This window comes from Cherax quadricarinatus, chromosome 3 (genome assembly GCF_038502225.1).
Source record: "Cherax quadricarinatus isolate ZL_2023a chromosome 3, ASM3850222v1, whole genome shotgun sequence".
Lineage (NCBI taxonomy): Eukaryota > Metazoa > Arthropoda > Malacostraca > Decapoda > Parastacidae > Cherax > Cherax quadricarinatus.
Genome location: NC_091294.1, coordinates 78688033 through 78711204, shown reverse-complemented (window position 1 = coordinate 78711204; position 23172 = coordinate 78688033). Strand labels below are relative to the sequence as shown.

The window sequence follows — 23172 nt, the reverse complement described above, 5'->3', positions numbered from 1 at the left end:
CCCTTGCTCCCGGCATTTTAGTCGCCTCTTACAACACGCATGGCTTATGGAGGAAGAATTCTGTTCCACTTCCCCATGGAGATAAGGGGAAATAAACAAGAACAATAACTAGAAAGAAAATAGAAAAAAACTCAGAGGGGTTTGTGTATATACACTTGTACATGTATGTGTAGTGTGACCTAAGTGTAAGAAGTAGCAAGACATACCTGAAATCTTGCATGTTTATGAGACGGAAAAAAGACACCAGCAATCCTACCATCATGTAAAACAATTACAGGTTTCTGTTTTACACTCACTTGGCAGGACGGTAGTACCTCCCTGGGTGATTGCTGTCTACCAACCTACTACCTACGAAAATGTCAATATTAATGTAAAATAAGACATTTAATGTGCCCAAGAGTGATTATTATTAAACATACATAGCATATGAACATTGCATGTTATATGCGATGTAACGTGTTTCTTTTATAATTTTGAAGAAAATATCATAGATGGATTAATGATAATGTCTATACAGTGGACCCTTAACCAGCCATGGCATCGATTAACGATAAATCTGACTAGCGATACATTTAAACGCAAAAATTTTGCCTCAACTAGTGCTTAAAAACCCGACCAGCGCTATTCTTTCCGTACCATACGCATCCACTTTGGCCTGAGCGCGCCTCACTTGTCCCTTGGGTGTCAGTGTTTACAAGCCAGCCAGCCACTGCAGTCGCTTCCAAACATACAACAACTGGAACATTTCATATTATCACAGCCTTTGTAGTGATTGCACCTGCAAAATAAGTCACCATGGGCCCCAAGAAAGCTTCTAGTGCCAACCCTACAGCAAAAAGGGTGAGAATTACTTTGGAGATGAAGAAAGAGATCATTGCTAAGTATGAAAGTGGAGTGCGTGTCTCTGAGCTGGTCAGGTTGTATAATAAACCCCAATCAACCATTGCTACTATTGTGGGTAAGAAAACGGCAATCAAGGAAGCTGTTCTTGCCAAAGGTGCAGCTGCTGCTGCACCACAGTCAGCTGTTGTTGCTGCACCACCATCAGCTGTATTACTCGAAGATGTGGAGAGAGTGTTGTTGGTGTCCCTTAATGTGAAACAATTACTGAGAAACGATTAACCCCGGAGGGTTAGCCACCCAGGATAACCCAAGAAAGTCAGTGCATCATCGAGGACTGTCTAACTTATTTCCATTGGGGGTCCTCAATCTTGTCCCCCAGGATGCGACCCACAACAGTTGACTAACACCCAGGTGAACAGGAAAAAATGCCTGGAACTAGTGCTCATATTGGTGAGGTTAGTGGGGAGGATGTGGAAGAGTTGGTGGAGGAGGACAATGAAGAACAAACCACTGATGAGCTGCTAGATCATCTTCAACAGTAAGAGGCCACACCTGAGGAAACTGCTTCGGAGGAGGGGAGAGAGAAATTGAAGAAGTTGCCTACTTCAAAGATTAAGGAAATGTGTGCAATGTGGCTTAAAGTGCAAACCTTTTTTGATGAAAATCACCCTCACACAGCTATTGCAAGCCGTGCTGGTGACTATTACACTGACAATGTTGTGAAACACTTTAGGATAAAGGAACGAGAGGTACAGGCCTCTATGGACAGATATGTTGTGCGACACAAGTCCAGTGACTCTGAAGCTGGTCCTAGTGGCATTAAAAGAACAAGGGAAGTAGCCCCAGAAAAAGACTTGCTGCCTCAAGTGCTAATGGAAGGGGATTCCCCTTCTGAACACTAACAAGATCAACGGTCTCCCCTCCTCCCATCCCATCAGTCATCACCAGATCTTCAATAAAGGTAAGTGTCATGTAACTGTGCGTGTCTTCTTCAGTTTGTGTGTATTAAAATTAATATTTCATGTGGCAAAATTTTTTTTTTCAATACTTTGGGGTATCTTGCACGGATTAATTTGATTTCCATTATTTCTTATGGGGAAAATTAACTTGACTAACGATTATTTTGATTAACGATGAGCTCTCAGGAATGGATTAATATCGCTGGTTGAGGGTCCACTGTATTAATATAAAATAAAACATTTAATGTGCCCAAGAGTGAATATTATTATGTATTAGTATTATTACTATGGCGTTAAGGCTAGAGGGACACTCTTAGTGAATGAGTAACAAAGGCATGTTTATATCCTATGTAACGTGTTTCTTATATAATTTTGAAGAAAATATCATAGATGGATTAATGAAAATGTCTATATTAATGTAAAATAAGACATTTAATGTGCCCAAGAGTGAGTCACCAACGTACTAGCTGCCTAAGCGGACGTGTCTGGTACAGACGATTTCCGAGCGGATGTACGAAACCCGGGGTAAAATTTCACCTAAAAAAGTAGTCGAAATCTGAATTGTATGATTTCCACACCGGATGAAATCCGGGGGTCCACTGTATGTAAAAAAACCTATATGTGCATTTGTTCAATATCATGAACATAGGTAAATCATTATAATCAATATATGCTTACTTTTAATATCTGTAATCATCTCAAATGTAATGTTAATTATTTCATTGTGTCCACCTTAGGTTAATAATCAAAACTGTAATTCTTCTCTACCAAACTTAATAAAGCCATATAGCATGAACTAATAGAATAATAAATTTTTTTGTATTCATTATAACTCGCCTAATGACCGTATGTACAATTTCGCACTGTTATTGCCTGATTAATCTTAAATTAGTCTTAAGTTTGCCCAAAATGTTCTGTATATAAAGAGGCTTTCGGCATGTACACTCATTTGTTATACTCCTTTGTGCAAACATGTATCATGCTAAAATAAAATTTTTTTTTTTTTTTTAACACCGAGGCAGGGTGACCCAAAAAGAAAGAAAATCCCCCAAAAAGAAAATACTTTCATCATCTTCAACACTTTCACCTCACTCATACATGACTGTTTTTGCAGTGGCGCTCAGATACGATAGTTCAGAAGTCCCTTCAAACTGCCAATATCCCAAATCCTTCCTTTAACCCTTTCAGGGTCCAGAGGCCAAATTTCAAAGGGTGCACCAGGGTCCAAGAATTTTCAAAAAATAATTTTGTTATTTTTTCTTATGAAATGATAGAGAATCTTTTTCCGAAGGTTATAAAACAAAAAGTACGAAATTTGATGGAAAATTGACGAAATTATGCTCTCGCGAATTTTGATATTTCGGCAATATTTACGCTTCGGCAATTTTACCGACTTTGACTCCAATTTTAGGCCAATTACAGTATTCCAGTCACCCAGATTCTTAGCTGTTTCACTAGTATTACTTTTATTCTATCGATTGAGCACAAGAAATCGCCAAGTTATCTGTTTCAACAACAAAATAAAGTGACCGCAAATTGGTAATTTGGCCAATTTAATGCAAAATTAAAAATATTCCAATTTCGAAATAGGGTCCAGAATAAACAATGCAAGCATTCCTGGCACTAAACTAACATTTCCTCTGTTCATTAGTTACTTTTTCAGGCTTTACAAATGAATTCCATTTTTATTTTTATTCGCATAATGAATTTTTATTCAAACCAAAAAATAGAAGATTTAATGTTATGCAATACTGTAATAATTGTATAAATAATATCACCACATTTGTGAATGTATATTAGACCCACCAGCTGGCGTGTATTAGACTTGTGAGGTTCATTTGTTTATTCTTGAACATCAGCAAAAATTTAACATTTCTGCTAATTTAAGCTCAGTTTCAAGCCATTTCCAGTACTAAAACTAATCAAGATCATCTCTATTTCTGTAGTATATCTTCCATTCTATCAAATGAGACTAAGAAATTGCAAATGCAACTATAAAAAACATATGAAAAAACACTGCAAAGTCGCTGTTTTAATCGAAAATTACAGTTTCAGTTTTTTCTCTCATTATGCACTGTGTGCTGCACGATTTGTTTTATGTGGTGCACACATACCACATAGATGTATTCTCTCATATCTAGGCCCAAATTTACTGCTCACAGCTTATCAGAGTGAGCTGAGCTCATGGCGTAGATCTACGGTTTGGACCCTGAACGTAAAGCCGTAGATCTACAGCACAGACCCTGAAAGGGTTAGTGCAGGCATTGTACTTCTCATTTCCAGGACTCGAGTCCAGCTAACCAATTTCCCTGAATCCCTTCACAAAATATTACCCTGCTCACTCTCCAACAGCTCGTCAGGTCCCAAAAACCATTCGTCTCCATTCACTCCTGTCCAACACGCTCACTCATGCATGCTTGCTGGAAGTCCAACTCCCTTGCACACCCCTTCCTCCAACCATTCCTAGGATAACCCCTACCCCACCTTCCTTCCACGACAAATTTATACACCTTCCAAGTCATTCTATTTTGTTCCATCCTTTCTAAATGTCGAAACCACCTCAACAAACCCTCTGCCCTCTGGATAATACCTTTAAAAAACCCACACCCCCTCCTGATCTCCAACTTACAGAATTTCTGCATTACGTATATTCACACTGCACGTTGTCCTCAGACATGACATCTCCACTGCCTCCAACCTTCTCCTTGTTGCAACATTCACCACCCATGCTTCACAATATAAGAGCATTGGTATAACTATACTCTCATATATTCCCCTCTTTGTTTCCATAAATAACTTTCTTTTGTTTCCACAGACTCCTTGGTGCTCCACTCAGCTTTTTTGTCCCTCATCAGTTCTGTGATTTGCCTTATTTTTCATAGACCCATCTGCTGACAAGTCCATTCATAAATGCCTGAATGCATTCACCTCCTCTATACTCTTTTCCTCCAATCTGTTATCAAATCTTTCACTACCTAAAATTTTGTTCTCATCACCTTAGTCTTTCCTATGTTCAATTTTAATTTCCTTTTACATACCATTCTAAACTCGGCAACCTCTGCAGCTTCACTTCAGAATCTCCCAAGAGCACAGTGTCATCAGCAAAAAGCAACTGTGATAACTCCCACTTTCTGTTAGATTTGTCTCTCTTTTTAATCCCACACCTCTTGCCAACACCTGAGCATTCACCTTTCTTACATCCCATCTATAAATATATTGAGCAACCATGGTGGCACTACACATCCCTGTCTAAAGCCTACTTTTACTGGGAAATAATCTCCCTCTTTCCTACATACACTAACCTTACTATTCTCAAAAAAACTCTTCACTGCTCTCAGTAACCTATGACTTATTACATACATTTGTGACATCTGCCACATTGCTTCCCTATCCATCCTATCATATTTATTGTTTTATTAACACATCAGCTGTTTCCCACTAAGGCTGCTGTATGACCCTTGTCAGTTTAGCACTTTCTTTGATTGTAATAATAATTCCCACCAAGGTAGGGTGGCTTGAAAAAGAAACTTTCATCATTCACTCCATCACTGTCTTGCCAGAGGTGCACTTACACTACAGTTATAAAACTTCAACATTAACACTAGATATTCTATAGTCCCTGATAATCCATTGTACCTGTATGGTTCGCGTATGCCAGAACAGATACTGTCGAGTTTCTTGGTCTGTTTGACTGTCAGTCATCCTGAAAACCTTGCATTACCTCCTTGAAGGCACCTTGTCATAGCTGGGTGAACCTCCTTAAAATCCTCGCTCATCTTTCATGGGGGTGGGGGTGATTGTAGGACTCCTTTTGACTGCATTCTGCCCTAATTTTATCAAAACTAGATTATGGTGATCAGATATATTCAGTGGCCTCTCCTGCAACTCTTTGTAGTCTTGATCCCATCCATCACTGGGATTACATTTATGTCTCAGTGCTTTTTGCTCTTTACCTGTTGACAGCCTCTATACAGAGGTGAATATTCCATCTTTGACCGATCACCGTGATGCTCATTGCCTCCACTACATATTTTGTTCGCTCTCATGACCTCCACAATCCTTCCATATATAGGATGGTAACAGATGTTAGTAGGAGTTTCTTATTTGTTTGCCGCCAATGTTTACTCCGTCCCTTTTCTCTTCTACATTCGCTCTTGTCTTCTCTTCAGTTGCCACCTTTTTATGTTCATGTATCATCTAACTTTTCCCTTACCCTTTGGGAAGTTCCAACAGTTCGTGTCTGTTCTTCCCCACTGCCATGCGCGAAGGTCCAAATACCTACGGTTACTTATTGCTCTCTTTTTCTTCATCACTTCCAGTCTCATTTTCGTGCCATCGCAGTGTACACAGATGGTTCCAAGTACATGTAGTTTGATGGTGCCAGATTTGCAGCACTTTCCAGGCAGCATCGTATGAGGGCATTTATTAGCTTCGGTTAGCATTTTTACAGCCAAATTGTATGCACTTCTTGTAGCACTTATCCGTATTGCATCTATGCCTGTGCCACCATTTGTGGTAGTTTCAGACTCCCTTAGTGCTTGGCATGTTATACGAAAATTTGATTCACCTCATCCCCTGGTTCTTCGTATCCAGCTTTGGTTATGCTGTATCTCTAGCAAGTATAAAAATATCGCTTTTTGCTGGGTCCCCGGTTATGTTGACGTAATAGAGCAATGAACAGGCAGACACTGCTGTGCAGTCAGCAGCAGTATGTGATCTCCCAGTTTTATATAGAGGTGTCCCATTCACACACTTTTTTGCTGTGATTTCTACCCACTTTCACCACCATTGGCAACATTGTTGGTTCGATCTGCTATGCAACAAATTACATTCTATTAAACCAAGTACAGTATAGGTTTCTGGCCATCATCTTGTCATCATTGTCGAGGTTAGGAGACTACACTTTCCTGTCTGCATCAGCCACACTCGTCTTACTCATGAAGAGGCGCCCTGTTCCACTCTGTGAGAATTGTCAGGTTGCAGTTTCTGTTAGCCGTACAGGTACCATCTGACTTATGACCAAGCTTGGTTCCGACCAACCGGTCTTAAGTCAAAATGGACTTAAGTCGAACCTTACTACTGAATATCAGCATCACATTTTTGTAATGATTTTATTTTGTTTTATTTTGGTATTTCATTTTTTATTTTACTTTTTATGCTGTTAGTACTATATTTTATACTGTAAGGTTTAGGATAAACACTCTGTACAACACAAACAGTTGTTTATTTCCCAGAAATTTGGCATACAAAATATGGTCATGAGTCGAGTGGTCATATGTCGAGTAGGTCGTAAGTCGGATGGTAGGTGTATTCTGTTGGACTGCCCACTGTATCAACGATCGCTCAGAGTTTACCTTCAATGTCGTTACTGCTCTAATGCCCTTACTTGATCTTCCCTCCTTGCTGATGGACCCTTTTTTAACCCAGACTCTCTCGCTGACTTTTTAACAGCAACTGATTTACTGCACAAACTTCGATGATGATGCATCTATCACTCCTCACAGCCCTTTCTACCTCTCTCTCTTGCTACCCTCTACCCTTGCACTATCCCCTACCCCTCTGCACTGCATAACCTAATAATAATCCCTTTCCCTCTTGCTACCCATTACACCTGCACCTTTCCCTGTCCTGCGCAGTGTGACCCTTGTAGGTTTAGTGCTTCTTTTTTATTATAATTCAGTGGAATCCCAGATTTTGTCTGGTGAGGATATCATACAATTCAGATTTTGACCACTTTTTTGGGCGAAATTTTACCCCTGGTTTTGTACCTCCACTCGGAAATCATCTGTATCAGATGCGCCCTCCCGCCTGGAACGCAGCCACTCACGTGTACATGACTTAGTCTGCCTCTGTCACTTGTTCAGTGAGCAATACTCCGCGCGTTCATCCAAAACATTTTGTAATAACCTGCTGTTTTTTGTGCTTGTTTATTGAGTACGATTGCAAAATAAGCCACCATGGGGCCAAAGAAAGTTCCTAGTGCCAGCCCTTTGGAAAAGAGGGTAAGAAACATGATAGAATTCAAGGAAGAGCTTGTAGCAAAATGTACACAGTAGGCTTCTTCAGTCGAGTACAGCAAAGTTGATAGAAGCAGAAGATACTTGAAGACGATGTAATCAGTCCATCACCCTTAAAGTTTTGAGGTGGTCAGTCCCTCAGTCTGGAGAAGAGCATTGTTCCGTTGTATGAAACAATATGAAGTTGAAGTGACAGAATCGGGCTTTATATAGTCCCAGGAGGTGAGACGTAGGTTGATTTGGGAGGGCAGGTCCTTCTCAAACCCAGCCGTTCTCACTAGTAGAGGTTGTTTGAAACGTTTCGCCTACACAGTAGGCTTCTTCAGTCGAGTACAGCAAAGTTGATAGAAGCAGAAGATACTTGAAGACGATGTAATCAGTCCATCACCCTTAAAGTTTTGAGGTGGTCAGTCCCTCAGTCTGGAGAAGAGCATTGTTCCGTTGTATGAAACAATATGAAGTTGAAGTGACAGAATCGGGCTTTATATAGTCCCAGGAGGTGAGACGTAGGTTGATTTGGGAGGGCAGGTCCTTCTCAAACCCAGCCGTTCTCACTAGTAGAGGTTGTCGAAGTAGATGGTCTGTACCAAGATACCCTTGTGTTGCAGTGTCTGACAGAATGAACATTAAAATGGTATAAAATACCGACAGATTGTTAGGTAAGACACATATGCAACAGTTAGGTATCTTTATTTTGAAACGTTTCGCCTACACAGTAGGCTTCTTCAGTCGAGTACAGCAAAGTTGATAGAAGCAGAAGATACTTGAAGACGATGTAATCAGTCCATCACCCTTAAAGTTTTGAGGTGGTCAGTCCCTCAGTCTGGAGAAGAGCATTGTTCCGTTGTATGAAACAATATGAAGTTGAAGTGACAGAATCGGGCTTTATATAGTCCCAGGAGGTGAGACGTAGGTTGATTTGGGAGGGCAGGTCCTTCTCAAACCCAGCCGTTCTCACTAGTAGAGGTTGTCGAAGTAGATGGTCTGTACCAAGATACCCTTGTGTTGCAGTGTCTGACAGAATGAACATTAAAATGGTATAAAATACCGACAGATTGTTAGGTAAGACACATATGCAACAGTTAGGTATCTTTATTTTGAAACGTTTCGCCTACACAGTAGGCTTCTTCAGTCGAGTACAGCAAAGTTGATAGAAGCAGAAGATACTTGAAGACGATGTAATCAGTCCATCACCCTTAAAGTTTTGAGGTGGTCAGTCCCTCAGTCTGGAGAAGAGCATTGTTCCGTTGTATGAAACAATATGAAGTTGAAGTGACAGAATCGGGCTTTATATAGTCCCAGGAGGTGAGACGTAGGTTGATTTGGGAGGGCAGGTCCTTCTCAAACCCAGCCGTTCTCACTAGTAGAGGTTGTCGAAGTAGATGGTCTGTACCAAGATACCCTTGTGTTGCAGTGTCTGACAGAATGAACATTAAAATGGTATAAAATACCGACAGATTGTTAGGTAAGACACATATGCAACAGTTAGGTATCTTTATTTTGAAACGTTTCGCCTACACAGTAGGCTTCTTCAGTCGAGTACAGCAAAGTTGATAGAAGCAGAAGATACTTGAAGACGATGTAATCAGTCCATCACCCTTAAAGTTTTGAGGTGGTCAGTCCCTCAGTCTGGAGAAGAGCATTGTTCCGTTGTATGAAACAATATGAAGTTGAAGTGACAGAATCGGGCTTTATATAGTCCCAGGAGGTGAGACGTAGGTTGATTTGGGAGGGCAGGTCCTTCTCAAACCCAGCCGTTCTCACTAGTAGAGGTTCTGAGGGACTGACCACCTCAAAACTTTAAGGGTGATGGACTGATTACATCGTCTTCAAGTATCTTCTGCTTCTATCAACTTTTCTGTACTCGACTGAAGAAGCCTACTGTGTAGGCGAAACGTTTCAAAATAAAGATACCTAACTGTTGCATATGTGTCTTACCTAACAATCTGTCGGTATTTTATACCATTTTAATGTTCATTCTGTCAGACACTGCAACACAAGGGTATCTTGGTACAGACCATCTACTTCGACAACCTCTACTAGTGAGAACGGCTGGGTTTGAGAGGGACCTGCCCTCCCAAATCAACCTACGTCTCACCTCCTGGCACTATATAAGGCCCGATTCTGTCACTTCAACTTCATATTGTTTCATACAACGGAACAATGCTCTTCTCCAGACTGAGGGACTGACCACCTCAAAACTTTAAGGGTGATGGACTGATTACATCGTCTTCAAGTATCTTCTGCTTCTATCAACTTTTCTGTACTCGACTGAAGAAGCCTACTGTGTAGGCGAAACGTTTCAAAATAAAGATACCTAACTGTTGCATATGTGTCTTACCTAACAATCTGTCGGTATTTTATACCATTTTAATGTTCATTCTGTCAGACACTGCAACACAAGGGTATCTTGGTACAGACCATCTACTTCGACAACCTCTACTAGTGAGAACGGCTGGGTTTGAGAGGGACCTGCCCTCCCAAATCAACCTACGTCTCACCTCCTGGCACTATATAAGGCCCGATTCTGTCACTTCAACTTCATATTGTTTCATACAACGGAACAATGCTCTTCTCCAGACTGAGGGACTGACCACCTCAAAACTTTAAGGGTGATGGACTGATTACATCGTCTTCAAGTATCTTCTGCTTCTATCAACTTTTCTGTACTCGACTGAAGAAGCCTACTGTGTAGGCGAAACGTTTCAAAATAAAGATACCTAACTGTTGCATATGTGTCTTACCTAACAATCTGTCGGTATTTTATACCATTTTAATGTTCATTCTGTCAGACACTGCAACACAAGGGTATCTTGGTACAGACCATCTACTTCGACAACCTCTACTAGTGAGAACGGCTGGGTTTGAGAGGGACCTGCCCTCCCAAATCAATCTACGTCTCACCTCCTGGCACTATATAAGGCCCGATTCTGTCACTTCAACTTCATATTGTTTCATACAACGGAACAATGCTCTTCTCCAGACTGAGGGACTGACCACCTCAAAACTTTAAGGGTGATGGACTGATTACATCGTCTTCAAGTATCTTCTGCTTCTATCAACTTTTCTGTACTCGACTGAAGAAGCCTACTGTGTAGGCGAAACGTTTCAAAATAAAGATACCTAACTGTTGCATATGTGTCTTACCTAACAATCTGTCGGTATTTTATACCATTTTAATGTTCATTCTGTCAGACACTGCAACACAAGGGTATCTTGGTACAGACCATCTACTTCGACAACCTCTACTAGTGAGAACGGCTGGGTTTGAGAGGGACCTGCCCTCCCAAATCAACCTACGTCTCACCTCCTGGCACTATATAAGGCCCGATTCTGTCACTTCAACTTCATATTGTTTCAGACAACGGAACAATGCTCTTCTCCAGACTGAGGGACTGACCACCTCAAAACTTTAAGGGTGATGGACTGATTACATCGTCTTCAAGTATCTTCTGCTTCTATCAACTTTTCTGTACTCGACTGAAGAAGCCTACTGTGTAGGCGAAACGTTTCAAAATAAAGATACCTAACTGTTGCATATGTGTCTTACCTAACAATCTGTCGGTATTTTATACCATTTTAATGTTCATTCTGTCAGACACTGCAACACAAGGGTATCTTTGTACAGACCATCTACTTCGACAACCTCTACTAGTGAGAACGGCTGGGTTTGAGAGGGACCTGCCCTCCCAAATCAACCTACGTCTCACCTCCTGGCACTATATAAGGCCCGATTCTGTCACTTCAACTTCATATTGTTTCATACAACGGAACAATGCTCTTCTCCAGACTGAGGGACTGACCACCTCAAAACTTTAAGGGTGATGGACTGATTACATCGTCTTCAAGTATCTTCTGCTTCTATCAACTTTTCTGTACTCGACTGAAGAAGCCTACTGTGTAGGCGAAACGTTTCAAAATAAAGATACCTAACTGTTGCATATGTGTCTTACCTAACAAGGATTTTGAAGAATTTGAGGCTGACCCTGACGACCCTATGCCTGTTGTGGAATGTATTGTGTTTTTGGGGAAGTTCATGGGGTTGGATGTGAGTGGCCAGGATGTGGAAGATTTTGTGGAGGACCACAGGGAAGAGCTAACCACTGAAGAGCTACAAGACCTTCAACTAGAACAGGAACAGATCTCAGCTGAGGAAATTGCTTCAGAGGAGGAGGAGGAAGAGAGGCGAGAATGTGCCTTCTTCAGTGATTAAGGACATTTGTGCCAACAAGAGTCTACAATAAAGGTATGTAATAGTGATTTAAATGTTCATTTATCCATTAAAATTAGTCATTTATATTTATTTCTCATTGTTTTCTGCATGTAAAACTTAGTTATTCTCTACAAAATGTATTTTTTGTTAATATTTTTGGGTGTTGGGAACGGATTAATTGGATTTACATTATTTCTTATGGGAAATGTTACTTCAGATTTTGTCCATTTCGGATTTCGACCAGCCTTCTGGAACGGATTAAGGATGACAACCGGGGTTCCGCTGTAATTGAAAATCTGGCCGAAAATAGCAAAAATGTCTGAACTATAGTTCAGGGATTTTTTGGGGTGAAAAAACTTTTTTCTCAAAATGGAAAATGGTCATGATGACACTGTTGGATCAATTGCTGCCCACAAACATGAAAAAATCCAGTATATAAAGCTTTCATGAGAGTTTTTATAAGATAAATGTGCCGTAAATGGCGCCTCAGATGGGGAAAAAGAGACGAGAGAGAACAGCCTAGTATTGTGACAAGCCTGACACACGATAATGCTGGGGAATGATCCACTTTATGTTAGCAGACAAGCAGCAGCACAGCTATCCTCACAGCATATAAGATTGCCAGACCTTACTAGTCAACCAGGAGACCACTAACAGCCTTTAATCCTGCCCTCTGAACCATCCTAAGTTACTCCATATACCTTACTTTGGATCAACTTGTAATCCTACCTGCACACCCATCCTAAATCTTTCCACATATTTTCCCTCTGATCTTTCCCTCTCATTTCTTCCTCTCTCCTTAACAAGTCTCACATTTGTTTTCCTCACTGTGTACCAAGTCTCACCTTCATTTCTTCCCTGTGATCAGTAAAAGTTGAAGGTATTTAAGAGAATTACTGTGATTAGACTTTTGTGAATAAATTATAACTTTCATTACAGGATTGTATGGACAAGAAGTGAGGGTCCAGAGAGGTGACTGCTTCGTAAAGAACTTCAGTGTATGGTCAAGAGCAAAGGCAAGAAGGTTCTTTAACCTCGTGAGTGTCCAGATCCCTGATTTGAAGTGTCCATAGTGTCCAAGAATTTTCAAAATAAATTTATCTTTTTCTGAAGGTAATAAAACAAAAAAGTATAAATTTTTTATGGAAAATTGATGAAATTACACTTTCACAATTTTGCCCACTTTGAGTACTATTTTAACCCTTTCGGGGTTTCCGACGTACTAGTATGGCTTACGCACCAGGGTTATTGGCGTATTAGTATGCCTAAATTCTAGCACACAGTGCATAATGAGAAAAAAAAAACTTTGACTGCAGTGTATTTTCGTGTGGTATTTATGGTTGTATTTTCCTGGTCTCATTGTATAGAATGGAAGACATATTACAGAAATTGAGATGATTTTGATTGGTTTCATAATGAAAAGTACTTTGAAATTGAGCTCAAAGTAGCAGAAATGTTTGATTTTTACCGAAGTTCAAAAGTAAACAAGTCATGCCAAGGGTCCAATGCATGTCAACTGGTGAGTCTAATATTCTTTCACAAGTGCGCTGATATTATTTATACCATTTCTACACTAATGCAGTAGTCTGCATAACAGTAATTTTTTACATCTTCTATTTTTTGTGAGAATAAAAATTCAAAGTGGAAAGCAAAAGAGATGTAAGTGGGGCCTGGGGATGTGACTAATGAATAGAGAAAAATGTTATTTTAGTGCCAGGAATGTCTGTCTTGTTTATTCTGGACCCTATTTGGAAATTGGTATCTTCTGAAATTTGTGTGAAATTGGCAAAATTGCTAATTTCTCACTTTATTGGATAGTTGAAATTGGTAAATGGGTGGTTTCTTGAACTCATTCAATAGAAAAAAATGGAGTTCTAGCAAAATAGATATGACTTTTGTTGACTAGTACACTGGAATTGGCCAAAATAGGGCTCAAAGTGGGTGAAATAGCTGATGCGTAAACATCGGCGAGACTGCTAACTTTGCGAGAGCATAATTCCGTAAGTTTTCCATCAAATTTCATACTTTTGGTGTCATTATGATTGGGAAAAGATTCTCTATCATTTCATAAGTTTTTTTTTTTTTTTTTTTTCCCCCCGACCCTGAGAACAAGTTTAGGAGAGGGCCTCTCGACCCTGAAAGGGTTAAGCCAATTACATTGTTCCAGTCTACCAAATTCTTAGCTATCTCACTAGTATGCCTTCCATTTTATTGACTGGGTCTAAGAAACCACACAATCGACTATTTCAACTATCTAATAAAGTGATCAGAAATTGGTAATTTGGCCAAATTTCAAAATATGCCAGTTTCAAAATTGGATCCAGAATAAACAATGCCAGCATTTCTGGCACTAAAATAACATTCCCTCCGTTCAGTAGTTATGTGTCCACACTTTACACATGAATTCCATTTTAATTTTTGTTCACACACAAAAGAATGTAAGATTTACTGTTATGCATTATTGTAATAATTGTATAAATAATGGCAGCATATTCGTGAACATATTAGACTGACCAGTTGGACACGTATTGGATGAGTGACTTGATTTATTTACTGTGGAATATCAGCAAAAATCTAATATTTCTACTTCTTTGATCTCAATTTCAAGCTACTTCCAGTCCTGAGACCAATCAAAATCATCTCTGCTTCAGTAATATATCCTTCATTCTGTCAACTGATACCAAGAATACAGTCATAAAAACCATCCAAAAATACCCCGCAAAGTTGCTATTTTAAACCAAAAACATTGTTGCAGTTTTTTCCCCATTATGCACTACGTGGGACAGGACCCATTCTCTCATATCTAGGCCCAAATTTACCACTCACAGTTTATGTGAGTGAGCTGAACTCATGGCATTGAACTATGGCACTGACAAGAGTGCAAAGCCATAGAGCTATGGCACTGACAAGAGTGCAAAGCCATAGAGCTATGGCACTGACACTTAAGGGGTTAACCCTTTTAGGATCAGTGCCATAGTACTATGGCTTTGAACTGTCTGAGTGCTGTAGATCTGGTGATGAGCTCAGCTCACTCAGATAATTAGTGAGTGGTAAACTTTGGCAAAGATATGAGAGAATGGTTCTATGTGGTGAATGTGCACCATATAAAAAATAGTCCTGCCTTACACAGTGCATTATGGAAAAAACTGACAGTGTGTTTGGTTTAAAATAGCAACTTTGCGGTGTATTTTCGGATGGTTTTTATGGTTTTATTCACGGTTTCTTGGTTTCATTTGACAGAATGGAAGATATATTACAGAAATTGAGGTGTTTAGGTTGGTTTCAGGACTGGAAGTAGCTAGAAATTGAGCTCAAAGTAGTGGAAATATTTTATTTTTGCTGATATTCCAGAGGATACGAATGTCACTCGTCCAATACGTGTACAACTGGCCAGTCTAATACGTGTTTAGAAATGCACTGACGTTATTTACACAGTTACAATAATGCAGTAGTCTGCATAACAGTAAATCTTCTATTTTTTGTGTGAGCTATCAAAACTTTGAGGCCCAGTCCCTGGACCCATTATGTACCTCTGTAATCTTTTGACTACCGCCCACAGGATGGGTATGGGGTGCATAATAAACATATTAAACTAACTAACTTTTGTGTGAATAAAAATTCCAAATGAAATTCATGGGTAATATTGGAGAGGCCTGGGGACATAACTAATGAACAGAGAAAATGTTATTTTATTGCCAGAAATTTTTGCATTATTTATTCTGGACACTTTTGAAATTAGCATTTATTGAATTTTGTGTGAAATTAGCGAAATTACTAATTTCTGATCACTTTACTGGGTAGTTGATGTAGTTGAATGGGCCATTTCTAGTACTCATACTAGAGAAATAGCTAAGAATTTGGTCAAGTGGAACAATGTAATTGGCATAAAATCAGACTCAAATTGGGCAAAATCGCCATTGCTTAAATATCGCTGACACAACAAAATTTACGAAAGTGTAATTTCATCAGTTTTCCATCAAATTTTGTACTTTTTGTTCTATTACCTTCAGAAAAAGATTCCCTACCGTTCCATAAAAAATAAAAATTTTGAAAATTCTCCAACCCTATAGACAATTCTTAACCCCTTGCAGGTCAGTGGCATAGAACTTTCATGAGCTTGGCTCACTCAGATAAGCTATAAGCGGTAAATTTGAGCCTGGATATGAGAGAATGGATCTATGTGGTGCACCATATAAAAAAAAATCCTGCAGCAGTGCACAATGAGAAAAAAAAACTGCAATTGTGTTGTTTGTTTAAAACAGCAGCTTTGAGGTGTATTTTCGTATGGGTTTTATGGTTGTATTCGCAGTTTCTTGATCTTATTTGTTACAATGGAAGAAATATTACAGAAATAGAGATGATTTTGATTGGTTTAAAGACTGGAAATAGCTTGAAAATGAGCTCATAGTAGAAATATCTGATTTTTGCTTTTATTCCACAGTAAATAAATCACGTGACTTGTTTAATATATGTCTTCTGGCCAGTGTAATATGTGTTCTCAATGCCTTGATGTTACTTATACAATTATTTTCAATAATGCATAATAGTTAATCTATTTTTTGTGTGAATAAAAATTCAAAATGTAAATCCTGGGAACATTAATGAATAGAGGAAATGTTATTTTAGTGCCAGGAATCCTTGCATTGATTATTCTGGACCCTATTTTGAAATTGGCATACGTATTTTGAAATTTGTGTGAAATTGGCCAAATTACCAATTTCTGATCATGTTATTGGGCAGTTGAAATCGTTGATATGGTGGTTTCTTGGGCTCAGTTGATAAAATGGAACATATACTAGCAAAATAGCTAAGAATTTGGACTGAAACAGTGTGATTGGCCTAAAATAGGAGCAAAAGTGGGCAAAATCATCGATGTGTAAATATCGCTGATGCAGCAAAATTTGTGATAGCGTAATTTCATCAATTTTCCATTAAATTTCATACTTTTTGTTTATTACCTTCAGTAAAAGATTTTCTACCATTTCATAAGAAAAAATCCTTTAATTCTTAGACCCTGTGGACACATTTCAGACCGAGGGTCTGGACCCTGAAAGGGTTAAATCAGGGGTCTCGACCCTCAAAAGGTTAACCCAAGGATTTAGGCCTGTCCACTTTACTTGGATTGAACCCTTAACCCTTTCAGGATCCAGACCTTCTGATCTGAAAGTTTCTCTCAGGGTCCAAGAATTTAATAAAAAAAAAAAATCTTATGAAATTATAATCTTTTATCAAAGGTAATGACACCAAAAGTATGAAATTTGATGGAAAACTTGTGGAATTATGCTTTTGCAAAGTTAGCAGTCTCAACAATGTTTACATATTGGCAGTTTCGCCCACTCTGAGTCCTATTTTAGGCCAATTGGATTCTTCCAGTCAACCAGTATGCCTTGGTAGTATGCCTTCCATTCTATTGAATGACTACAAGAAACTGCCCATTTAACCCTTTAACTGTCCAAATGTTGATCTATGTTGTTCCTGCTAGTTCTCCAAACTTAGGTCAATGTTTTATTTTCCTGCTTTCAAATTTGGTGCCAGAGGCCTGATAGGCCTAGGCAGTATAAAATGGGTCTTAACACGCAGAGTGCACAGTTTTAAAAAATCTGGGACCACTTAGTACTTTGTGGAAGCACCGGTTCAACTGAGCACCAGATAGAGCTAACATCATGGCAAAAACCAGGAATTCACTAATGCCATGTCGTATTAACACTCGTTTTAAGAGGAAAGTGATGTTGACCCAGAGTTTAGTGGCTATGAGATGGATGTGGCCACAAGTGGTTGAGGAATTATCAAAAACAGATAACGCATGCGCAACATTTGTGCCACATCCTTTCAATTTTGATAAAACTGTAGTATCATCCAGCCAGAATGTCCTATCACCTATGCCCTAAGTAGAGAGAGAGAATTCTGCAACATGTTCAGTTGGCTGGCTGGCTAGATGGGGCTAGCTCTGTCTATATCTCTGCCTGTCTCTGTCTCAGAGAGCTGCTCATGAACCAGACCCAAGGACTAAGTTTATTTAGGTATGGGTACTCATAAGTACAGTTATCATACATGGTGTAAATTACCTAGGATAACCCAAAAAAGCCAGACAGTGTTATACTGTGCCTGTAAATGAGGCATAAGCATAAGTGGCAAGTAATACGCATTTCCACTTGTTCAGATGTGACAATTCTGCAAAGTATAATACATGTTGCTTCATGAGCGACTCTCTGCGAGACAGAGACAAGCAGAGACAGAGAGACAGATAGAGATAAACAGAGACAGACATGTTGGTGTGTGACAGTGAGAAAAAAAACATAAACGAAGGTTCACCAGTGCACCGTCAGCAATGTTGAGTGCACTGTCAGCAATGTAGAGTGACACTCTTGTATGAGACCAAGGAGTTTCATATACTCCAGCACTTCTAAAACTATTGCTAGGACCGCTGTATAGCCCTTGTGGCTTCGCGCTTCTTTTTTATTATAATAATATTGCTGAGACCTATTGATAATTTGTATAAATTTCTAGACAATAGTATGTGACCAAGACATGTGAACATGTTCAAGGCAGGTGAATATATTCACCTGTTACTATGTGACTAATTGCTATTTCTGTACCTAATATTAGTGCCACAACAAATATTGGCTATAAAATCACAAGAACTACTATAAATTGCAATTAGAACATAAAAATAACATAAATTAAAAAAAATGTAAATTAGCATCATTTCTGCAAGCAGCAGGACTCCGTGTTACTGTCAGGTGTACATCTAGTGCCAATTTTGCTGCTTTATATAGTGGAACCTCGGTTTTCGTCATTAATTCATTCCAGAAGTCTGACGAAAACCGAATTCAACAAAAAATTAAGCAATATTCCCCATAAATAATGTAAATCCAATTACTCTGTTCCAGACACCTAAAAGTATTAACAAAAGATACATTTTATGAGAATATAGTTTTATATACAGAAAACAATGAGAAATAAATATAAAGGACTGATGAAATGGATAAATGAACATTTAACATCACTTTTACTTTTATTGAAGACTTCTTGGTACATGGAAGATGGCAAGGAAGGGAGAGGGAGGAGAGGTTATCTCTACCACAATCACTACCACCCTCTACCACCATCACAACCCGTACCACCCTCTACCGACAAGAAACAAAGCTAGGCTGACTCAGAACACGTGGGATGCTTTGTGTGGGCACGGGCAGACACGTTCGGTACGGCAGACCACTGTCAACTTGATGAAAACTGAGGTGATAAACAAAAACTGGGACAAAATTTTGATGAAAAAAGTTGTCAAAAACCCAAATTTGACAAAAACCAGGGCAAACGAAAACTGGGGTTCCACTGTATCTCGGTAGGTACTGGCCCTGAAAAAAAATTTTGTCTTGTTACACACAGAAAATTACCTGCTTTCTTCAAAAGAAAAAAAAAATGAAGCATTAGCAGTGAAAACATAGATCAGCGTTTGGACACTTAGAGGGTTAAACATTTCAACTACCCAATAAAGTGATCAGAAATCAGTAATTTGGACAATTTCACACAAATTTCTGAAACTGCCAGTTTAAAAATATGGTCCAGAATAAACACTGTAGACATTGCTGGCACTAAAACATTTTCTCTGTTCATTAGTCACATCCTTAGACCACTCCTGTATTAAACTTGCTTTCCTTTTTGAATTTTTATTCACACTAAAAAATAATTTACTGTTATGCAGACTACTGCATTATTGTAATTGTATAGTGTCAGCACATTCGTGAATAAACATTAAACCAACCAGTTGGATGCATATTGGACAAGTGATGTAATATGTGTCTGGAATACGTATTGGCAAAAATTAACCATTTCTGCTAGTTTGAACTCAGTTTTAAGCTACTTCCATTCCTGAAACCAATCAAAAATCATCTCTATTTCTGTAATGTATCTCCTGTTCTATCCAATCATACCAAGAAACCCAAAATACAATCATAAAAACCATCCAAAAATACACCACAAATGTACTGTTTAAACCAAATACACGGTCAGTTTTTTTTTTCCTGTGCACTGCTTGGGGCAGGATTTTTTTTGGTGCACACTCACTGCATAGTCTCATTCTCTCATCTCTAGACCCAAATTTCCACTCATCGCTTATATGAGTGAGCTGAGCTCGTGTACAATGGCATAGACCCTGAGCTCAAACCTGTACTATGGCACAGACATCAAAAGGGTTAATGTAAACAGTCTTGAGCTAAGGAATTGGAGCTCTCTTCTTTTTTTTCTTGATTCAAATGTGATTATTGCCTTCCATTCCCATAAGTCACTGTAAAACCCTTAAGAGTTAAGCTCACTCCCATTGTGGTAATGTAGTCCCCATTGGGTTTCCTGTCTCTTTCCCTCCTAACCTACATATTCCAATCTTTGCCTATCCTAATGCAGGTGGAGTTATGGACAGAGACAAGCATGCAAGTCTGTGAGAGGCAGCACCTCAGGGAGTGGAATAAGCCCACAAGCATGTCCCCTACTGGCTCCCCAGTGGGTTACCCTCAGAGGTTTCTCGAAGGGGGGTAGACCTCTCGTATACCTTGAGGGTCTAGTAAGTGGCTGGTGGGGGGGGACAAGTCCTCACCTAACAAGCGTGACTGACACTCTTCATAATGCTGGGGGATGACCCACTTTGTTAGACAAGCAGCAGCACAGTGATCCTCACAGCATGTAAGACTGCTGGATCTTACTGGTCAACCAAAAGACCACTAATGGCCTGTAATCCTCTCCTCTCAACCATCCTAAGTTACTCTACCTTACCTCTGATCAACCTGTAATCCTACCTGTACATCCATTCTGAGTCACTCCATATATTTTTCCCTCTGATCTCCCTCACATCTCTTTCTCCTCTCTAACCTTGTCTCTTCCTTTCTCTTTACCAAGTCTCACCCTTATCTCTTCCTCTCTTCTGAGTCTTGCCCTTGTCTCTTCCTCTTTACCAAGTCTCACCCTTGTCTCTTCCTCTTTCTGGCTAATTCTCACCCTCAACTCTTCCTCCTTACCAATTTTTCCCTTTGTCTCTTCATTTTTATCAACTTTTTATACTTTTATCTTTCACCCTCTTGCTTATCTCCCTGTTCTATCCCTTTCCAATTTTTCTCTCATTTCCTTATCAGAGAAATCTCTTGCTTGTACCTTGTCTCTTGCTTGGGTTTTCTGATACTCAGGTTTGTTATCTCTCTGCTTCCCACCTATTCATTTTTCTCTGCTTTATGTATTCTCTCATCCTTCATATCTATCCTCTCTTGTCTCCCTGTTCCTCACACTTCTGCCTCATCTTAAACCTATTGACACATTATAATCAAGGGGAAAGTGCTAAACCCTTAGGATTATACAGCTCCTGTTGGGGTGTGGAAGGTATTCAGGTTTAATTCAGGGAACTGGAGCACAGATCCAATTTCCTAGATCAAGAGCCCTTCACCAGCATCAAGGCACCTTCCTTGGGGAAGACATCTTGACACATGCACAGGTTAAAATAAAATTAAGTACTTAGAAAAACTTTAATTTTCCTTGAATACATGTACTGAAAGTTGTATGGTGGTTTTACTAATCAGTGTGTGGGAAATTTCCCACTTTTTGTGATGGTTTATCATAGAAAATGGGAAACTCCCATTCTCTAGCCAGAAAGCCTATGGGAATTTCACTCCCACTTTCAAAAATTTCCCATCATAGAAAGTGGGAAATTTCCCACTTTCTATGATGGATTATCATAGAAATTGGGAAACTCCCATTCTTTAGCTAGAAAGCCTATGGGAATTTCACTCCCATTTTCAGAAATTTCCCATCATAGAAAGTAGGAAATTTTCCATCAAAGAAAATGGTAATTTCACTCCTTCAGATTATTATAATTAAAAAGAAGTGCTAAGCCACAAGGGCTATACAGCGCTGCAGGGTAGGGAAGGAAGTGAGGATATTGGGTGGCAGAAGGGGGTAGGGATGATCAGTAGGTTACAGAAAACAGTGGGGCAGGGGATAGTGCAGGGGTAGAGGGTAGCAAGAGATTGAGGTAGAAAGGGCTGAAGGTATCGGAGTTTGTGAAGTCAGTTGTCAAAAAGTCAACGAGTCTGGATAAAAGGTGGGTCCATCAGCGAGAAGGGAAGGTAAAGAGAGAGCAGTGGAGCGAAGACGACGACGGAAGTAAATTCTGCGTGCTCATTGATAAAGTGGGCAGTCTAACAGAATGTGGCTGACTGATAATGGAACATGACAATTCTCAGAGAGGAGCAGGGTGCCTCTCCATGAGATATCCATGAGTAAGATGAGTATGGCCAATGTGAAGACGGGAGAGAGTAGTCTCCCAACCTCGACACTGGTGACAAGAAGACGGCCAGTAACCTATACGTACTCGGTTTAACAGATTGAAGTTTGTTACCGAGCATAGTAGACCAACGTTGTTGCCAACGGGTGTGAAGGTGGGTAGCTATTGCAGCAAAATAGTCCGTAAATGGAATACCTCTATATGAAACTGGTAGGTCATGTACTGCTGACCATGCAGCAGTGTCTGCCTGTTCATTGCCCTGTATGTCAACATGACCAGGGACCCAACAAAAAACAATATCTTTATGCTTGGTAAAGATGCGGCATAGCCAAAGTTGGATACGGAGGACTAAGGGGCGAGGTGTATAAAATTTCTGTATAGCCTGTAAAGCACTAAGGGAGTCAGACAACCACAAATGATGACACAGGCATAGATGCAATACGGATAAGTGCTGCAAGAATGGCATACAATTCAGCACTAAAAATACTAGCCGAAGATAGTAAATGCCCTCGTATGACGCTGTCTGGAAACGCTGCTGCGAATCCTACACCGTCAGAAGACTTGGAGCCATCTGTGTACACTGCAATGGCATGAGAATGAGAGTGGAAGTGGTCAAGAAAAAGAGAGCAGGAAGCTACTGTAGACAGTTGGGCTTTCGAGCAAGGGAGTGAGAAAGAACAGACTCGAACAGCTGGAACTTCCCAGGGGGTAGGGAAAAGTGAGATGCTACATGAACATAGAAAGGTGGTAATTGAAGAGAAGACGAGCAAATGTAGGCGAAGAGAGAAGGGACGGAGCAAACAGGGGCGGCGAACAAATAATGTCTACTAATATCGGTGACCATTCTATAAAGGGAAGGATTGCGGAGATCATAGC

General features: G+C 39.7%; 1 protein-coding gene and 1 long non-coding RNA gene across 2 annotated transcripts in view; both read left to right on the top strand.

Moving 5' to 3' along the window:
* Window positions 1–20803, top strand: part of LOC128705236 (uncharacterized) — a 48711-nt gene extending 27908 nt beyond the window's left edge. The window contains exons 3-4 of the long non-coding RNA XR_011393035.1: window positions 12972–13069; window positions 20433–20803. This is a non-coding gene — a long non-coding RNA (uncharacterized lncRNA). The remainder of the gene's footprint in view (window positions 1–12971; window positions 13070–20432) is intronic.
* The window catches only part of ush (Zinc finger protein ush), a 141180-nt gene that overhangs the window by 32164 nt on the left and 85844 nt on the right, over window positions 1–23172 (top strand). The gene's annotated exons all lie outside the window — the stretch shown is intronic.